Source organism: Rutilus rutilus, assembly GCF_951802725.1.
Source record: "Rutilus rutilus genome assembly, chromosome: 19".
Classification (NCBI taxonomy): domain Eukaryota; kingdom Metazoa; phylum Chordata; class Actinopteri; order Cypriniformes; family Leuciscidae; genus Rutilus; species Rutilus rutilus.
In genome coordinates, this window is record NC_140232.1 from 7,204,808 (window position 1) to 7,212,150 (window position 7,343).

Here is a 7,343-nt window from a genome sequence, read left to right on the forward strand (position 1 = left end):
AATATTTCTGTAAAGGCTAGGGACAGAAAAATGGACATTTTCATAGAATGACCCTCTTACATTTTAGCTTAAATTGATATATTTAATGAAAGTAGCTAGATTAGTTACTATGTGTCATTAGCAATAGCCAATGTTATGTAAAAAAGACACAAAACCATTTATTTCAACAATTAATTTCAATCAGGCTTTGCCACAAAGGTAAAATGTGCATTCCATGCAAACAGCATCACAATCTCTTAGAGCCCAACCACTGTGCATAATACAACACGAACAGAAGATTGTATTTGACTCATGCTGCATACACATACGCATTGACAAGAATTATGCCTACTGTACATATAGAGTTACAACTACGATTAGAGTTGTTTACATAAAATGTACCTCGTTTCTATTTTGCATTAAAAATGTTTGTGGCCCCTTTAAGAAATCCCTCTCTTCTCGCGATACTATTCACTTGTGCTGGACGCGTGCGCGCGACCAGAGAACGGCAGCCATTTTTCATTGTTCAGGAGAGCTCCATGACGGTGCGTGCATCGATCGGATTCTGTGTTATACGTTCTTCTTTCTTGGTAAATATTACTCCAATATCTTTAATATGCACAAATAAGTTGTGAAGCGAAGTTAAAATAACATTTGATGTGTACATTTTTGTTTATAGATTTATTTGGAGCGCATGTGTGACGAGTGAACCTCGTGGTGATCGGACGGTAAAGGATTGGGTATGTACGTTTTATGGTTTATGGGGGAAATTACTGATGGCATGTTTATTTGATAAATCTGTTAATGAGTTGAATCTATATTCTGTGATTATACAGTATAACTTTATGGTTAAATGCATATTTCTGGTTCCGCATGGCATGATTAAACGTGGGTTGTGGCTTTGTTAAAGTGCTTTTATTTCTCTTGTAACTTAGGCCTAAGTTACCTCAGCCACTGCCGTATTCCAGTTTGTGTTATCGTATTTAATTGTAGCCTAACATATTTTAGTTTGGAGAAATCAATTTAAATCTGACCAGTTGCAGTGTATTACACTGCATTTCAGTTTGAATTGAGTTAAGTATTCTGTGGATTTGGGCATTGATCCACTGGTTAAGCTTTTTGTGACATTTGATTGTCATCTTCAAATTTACTGTAAACTGTTTCTACAATTTCTTTTTCTTTTTTTTTTTAACTAGTGAAATCTATTTTTTTTTTCTTGTGAAATCTCTTCGAACAAGGCAAACTTTTTTCTTGCTTCCATTGACCGCTGTCACTTATTTTAAACAGCAGTCAGAATAAAACCCCAATTTCAAAAAGCATAGTTTGCTTCCGGTGTGTATTTCTGCAATTTCCCCCGGTTGCATTTTTTCTCCTTTGTTTAATTTTACTGTGACTTATGTTGTTCTTATTAATTTCACTCTCAATTAATTGTTTTCCAGCTGCCTTTAAGACATATTACACGACGGTGCGCAGGAGCTTCAGGTACAAACAACCAGATCTTGCATTGCAGGCGGAAGCTGTGGTGAATTCAGCTCGGAGTCGAGCGAGAAGAAAGACGGTAAGATTTATTAGATTAGATTTGTTTTTGGTCAATGTGACTATTTTTCAGGTGCATTAATAGATGTGTGTTGTCCATACGCAGTGCATTGCGCAGTATTGATTGTCTTTATTGGTTTTAACAGCTGCTAAAAGCGAGACAGAGTGTGCTAGCTGAGGATGAGGTGGGCCTTCGGAAGTGTGCTTCCATAGACCTGATGTCTGATGAGGAAGACGGCATCGTCGGCGGGGTGTCTGGATGGATTGTGCGACCTCCGTCCTTTCGCAGCCAGGAGCTCACCGAGCTCTGTGCTACGCTGCAGTCGAGATTAGAGGCGACTCCAAAGTACAGGGCAACGCACCACAGACGTCTGCAAAATGGACCGAATTCAGACAGAATGCCGCTAGTTACCTGCAGCTGTATTTTGTCAGGCCTTGTGAAATGTAAGAGTTTTTCATGATTTCATCATAAAGCAAGAGGTCATGGGATTGATGGCTATTATTTGTTTAATAATTGTAAATAATCCTGTAATTTACAGGAAGCAGTATGCCATCTTCACAACTCTGAGACAAATTGTGGGAGCTACGAACTGGATCAAGGTAAAAAAAAAAAAAAAAAAAGAATCTTACATTTTATTTTTTTACTTTCATAAAAACTTACAAACATTTTAAAGGTAAGATTCAAAGAATATGCTTTCATTCTCTTGTATAAGAAAGTAGATCCGTTATAGTTTACGATCTTAATCATACATTTTGTTTCCATAGAGTAACCTCGCCTCATAACGAGGGCGTAACCTCACATTTACTCAGAGCTATGTCTGCAAGTCCAGATTTTCATGACGCTGATCATGACGACATTGTAAGTAACTTTTACTATTTTCTCCTTGTTTCATTTTACTGTGACTTGCGTTGTTTTTATTCATATCACTCTCATTTAATTGTTTTCCAGCTGCCTGTAAGACATACTAGGAGACTGTACCTGAAGCTCCTGCGTACTAACAACCAGATCTGGCATTGCAGGCCGAAGCTGTGAAGAGTTCAGCTCGGAGTCGAGCGAGAAGAAAGAGGGTAAGATTTTGTCAATGTGACTATTTTTCACGTGCATTAATAGATGTTTTGTGTCCATACACAGTGCATCACAGTACTGATTGTCTGTATTGGTTGTTTTTACAGCTGCTAGAATCGAGACTGTGTGCTAGGTGAGGATGACGTCGGCATTTGGAAGTGCGCCACCATAGATCTGATGTCCGATGAAGTTCAACCACCAGCCAGGAGCTCACAGAGCTCTGTGCTACGCTGCAGTCGAGATTAGAGGCGACTCCTAAATACAGGGCAACGCACCACAGACGTTTTCAAAGTGGATCGAATTCAGAGAGCACGCCGCTAGTCACCTACTACAGCTCCGAAGATGAAAACAGACACTGAGCTTCCAATTTGTTGTGTGTGCAGATGATCTATGCTTTGTACATAGGTGTATATTGTTTTGTGTCTGTGCTAATAAAGCTCTTTCTTTGAATAAACAGCATGTCCCTGGCAAATTTTCCATTCCTTTATAAATTCATGTCCTTGATGGTAATAATAGTGTAGTCCATAGGTTAACAATGACATGAATATACCACAGAATAGCATATTATGAATATAAAAAAATAATTTATATATTATTATTTATATGAATATTATAATTTTTTGAATTTTTAATGAGCGAGGGTGACCAATAGTAACAGATCTGCCAACCAATCACGAGTGATTTTTCTTGTTTAAACCACGTGGGTTCAACCAATAGTGAGTGAGGAAATTCAAGCCTTTCTCTGGCGGGAGCTGCTATTCATATGGTAATTAGAGCCATTCACACCTCCGGCGCGAGCGCTCTGCATACGTCATGGTTCGTTTCCGGCAATATTCGGCACAGACGAACGCGACGTTCACAGGCTGTAAATTGTCGTTAACTGCCGAAAATTAGGGAGATTTGCGGCCGTTTACGGGGTCGGAAATCCCAATTTTCATGCAGTGTCTGTCAGCCTGTGCAGGTTTCGGGACCTGAGGCCGCCCTGGCGATTTATGTAGGATTTGGGGACAAAAACGCGTCAGCGCGTTGTCTACTGCCAACATTTCGAGGCAGTTTATGTGTAGAAGCTTCTCCCGTTCTGACCATTGGCCGAAGAACGGTCTGCCCTTGAGCAGTGCTCCCCATCCCGAGGTGGATGCGTCCATAGACACTACCTTCACACTCAAGGAAGTCCCCAGGCTTACACCTGATTGGTACCAGTCGTTTGCTTTCCAAGGTTTCAGAGCTGCGATGCATTTCTGATTGACCTTGAGACGAAGCAGACCGGAAGCCCACGCTCGGCGCGGTACTCGCGCTTTCAGCCAGAACTGTAGCAGGCGCATGCGAAGCAAGCCCAGCTGAAGTACTGATGATGCTGAGGCCATGAGACCTAGCATCCTCTGAAATTTCTTGAGCAGGACAGATGCGCCGCAGCGGAAAGAGCTCGCTGCGCGCTGAATGTCTAGTACGCGCTGTGGTGACAGTCGCGCTATCATAGACAGCGAGTCCAGTTCTGTGCCCAGAAAAGATATTATCTGTCTGGGAGACAGAGAACTCTTCGCCCACTTGACTCTGAGACCCAGATTCTCGAGGTGATCGAGCAAAATGGTCCTGTGCTCTATGAGCACCGAGTGAGATTGAGCTAGAATCAGCCAATCGTCCAAGTAGTTCAATACTTGCATGCCCTGTAGTCTGAGGGGTGCGAGCGCTGCGTCCATGCACATCGTACATGTACGGGGTGCTAGAGACAAGCCGAACGGTAGGACTGAGCACTGATATGCCTGGCCCTCGAAGGCGAATCTCAAATGTCGCCTGTGATGTGACGCTATTTGTATTTGAAAATATGCGTCTTTCAGATCTATTGACACAAACCAATCTCCTCGGCGAATCTGCGGGAGGATTTTTCTGGTTGTGAGCATTCTGAACTGTCGCTTCGCAAGCACTCTGTTCAGTTGCCTTAGATCTAGTATGGGTCTGAGATCCCCGTCTTTTTTCAGTACCAGGAAGTATCTGCTGTATAGCCCTCCTTCGCTCTGAGCTTGAGATAAAGGCTCTATGGCCCCTTTGCTCAACAGTTTCAAAATTTCGGCTCGAAGTAGGTGGTGCTACTTCTGTTTTTACCGTAGTTTCGACGCGCGTCGCATAGCGGCGAGGGCGTCGGCGAAACTGTAGCGAATAGCCTCTTTCTATAATGTCTAGCACCCACTTCAAAACCCCCGGGTAGCCTTGCCCATGCATCTGCACGAAAGGCTAGGGGCTGAATGCGGAGCGCGCTCTGGTCGCTCAGCGACAGAGGGGCTTCGGTGTGCTGCAACATAAGCGTCGCGCTTCGAGGCAGGGGGCGCGCTATTAACAGCGGGCAGATTACCCGCGCTCGACTCCTTTGCGGTGGTCAACCGAGAGGGGGAGGGCTGGGCGAGTCCCGTAGGACCTGTCATGTCTATGTGTGAATGTGGGCGCGGGATAGCGGGCACATTTACAACACTGAGAGCATTGTCCGCCTGAGCAGAACGAATGCACGTTGGTTTTGTTTTTACAGAAACCTTGAGATATGCGGAACGATAGACCCGGGATTCGATCACGAGTCTCTCGCGCGAAAGCCTGAGGATCTGCCACTGGACCACAGGGGAAGACACATAGGCATTCAGTGCGAGTATTATCAGAGAGCGTCAACATGCTGGCGTTTGTTTGCAGGAGTGCGTGCAATACAACAGGCTCGCTCACTGCAATATTGACATTTCCAGTCACCTGAACTTCAGAGGGGAATGAGAAATGTGCGAGGAGTGGAGGTCGGCCCGGCCGCAGCGGGACTAAAAGCACCCTGTTCTCCTTTCGCCAGTGACGCACGGGAACCATAGAAACGGTGTTTGGGTGCAGGCGAGCGGGTTGTACAACGCGCTCGTTGGCTGCAAAATGCACATCTGCAGTCGCCTTTCAGGGAACTGACAGAGCGAAGCATTGGCGGCATAAAATATCTGCCGTTAGACCGGGATTCGAACACCGGTCTCTCGTGCGAAAAACCTAAGATTCCGCCACTGAGCCACAGGGGGGAATGCACGAGCATATAAGAGAGCGTCAACATGTTTTCTTCGGCGTTTGCTTGCAAGCGTGCGTGTTTATAACAGGCTCGTTTGCTGCAATATTGATATTTCCAGTCGCCTAATCAGGGAACTGAGTTCTCTTTTCGCCGGTGAGTGACGCGTGAATGGGGCGCAAGGGCAGGGTAGCTTTCTTGTAACGTAAAGAAAAACTAACCCCGACCGTCCGCTTCCAGCCTCCCTTGTGAACGGCGGAGTTTGCGCGGCTCGAACAGAGGGAGAGAGAAAGCTAGCCCCGTGACCGTCCGCTCCTGACATCCCCTGTGAACGGCGCGGTTTGCGCGGCTCGAACAGAGGGAGAGCAGGTATCATCCCCCAAGCAGGCAAGGCAAGCGGGCGAACCGGCGAGCTTTGCGGGTTGGGGGGGCGGAGGAGCAGTCTCGGAGAAGGATGCCAGGTGAGTCCTCAGAGTCACCATAGGCAGTAACTGGCTCGCAGTGAGGGCAGTCGCCGTCAGCGAGCGCGAGAGCTGCGTGATCCTCAGGAAAGGGGCGTCTTGAAAAAGACGCCCGGCTCTTTTAGTGCAATGAGAGTGTGTGTCGCGGTGGCGAGCACACACACATACACAAAACATAGTAGCAGAGAAAGGATATGACGCCGGATAGCGCAGCAGGAAGGCAACTGAAGGCGGCACGGCCAGCGGCTTCAGAGTGTCGACTCGTCACGCTGAAAGGCTTCTTCAGACGGCGCGGCTTCTCTCCGGATCCAGCGATGCGAGAGCTTCGCTGAAGAGATGAAAAAATCAGTGAGCTAGCCTCTCGAAGCTATATTTATAGCCCTAGGCCACGCCCATTCTGGCCCACGAAAGGGCCTTATCGATAGGCTGCTGCAGTTGCCGCAGGGCAGCCAATAGGCACGCGAGCCGTCTCGCCTGTGTCTGCATGCTGCCGCAACGCGTTTTACATTATTTCAAAATTAAGGATAATTTTTGGCTTCAGTATCTCGCGGAAAAGAGATTTTCCCCTAGCGTAAGACTTACGCAGTACGAGAGAACCTCTCGTAAGAGAACTAGCTGTTTGAAAATACATGTCTATAAAATTCAGCCATAAAAACATTTCAATTTGTTAAATTTCAAATGTTCAATATTCGTTTAAAAAAAATCTAATTCAGAACTATTTAAACTACCACCTAAAATTCAATTTTGTTAGATTTCACTTGTAAATAATTCAAATTTACACAATTCAAATTCAAATCATATTGTCATATTTTAAGCTCCATATGGACCCACTACACGATTTTCAAATCTTAACCGATTTTAAAACTGTGGGAGTTTTAGAATATTGTAAAAAAAAAAAAAAAAAAAAAAACTATTCCAATTATTTGTAAAAGTAATGACTTGTAACTAATCTTAAATGTTACACTATATACTTTGCTATTCTTGTTATGGTGGAGCCATTTGCATTAGGCTACATCCCAACTTTATAGAGCAGCCTTGATTCTGGAGCCTGTTATAGAGCTTGACAAATTGATATATAAATAGACTAAATATTAATCATAACTTTCTGTCCAAGGAGAAAGAAAATCATAAAGGTGTTGGAACGATCCACCACTAATTCATTCTTTTGGGTCCATTTTTTAGAAGTGTTTTTGTGCCATCATGTGGCAACAATTTTTTCAATTAAAAATTATGAAACTTCTAATAAGTTTTCATTACTTTCTGAATTGGCATTAAAGGTCTCAAATCA

The 7,343-nt window shown here is 44.4% G+C and overlaps 1 long non-coding RNA gene across 3 annotated transcripts; it reads left to right on the plus strand.

Moving 5' to 3' along the window:
• The first annotated feature begins 307 nt into the window (after positions 1-307).
• LOC311279076 lies at positions 308-2,486 on the plus strand. 3 transcript variants are annotated; one of them, XR_014625514.1, is made up of 6 exons: positions 308-719; positions 1,419-1,537; positions 1,662-1,959; positions 2,055-2,115; positions 2,281-2,374; positions 2,465-2,486. It is a non-coding gene; the product is annotated as an uncharacterized lncRNA (long non-coding RNA). The 3 variants fall into 3 exon arrangements; XR_014625516.1 differs by having other exon boundaries at positions 308-569; positions 659-719; positions 2,281-2,475; XR_014625515.1 differs by having other exon boundaries at positions 2,281-2,475.
• Positions 2,487-7,343: the final 4,857 nt, after the last annotated feature.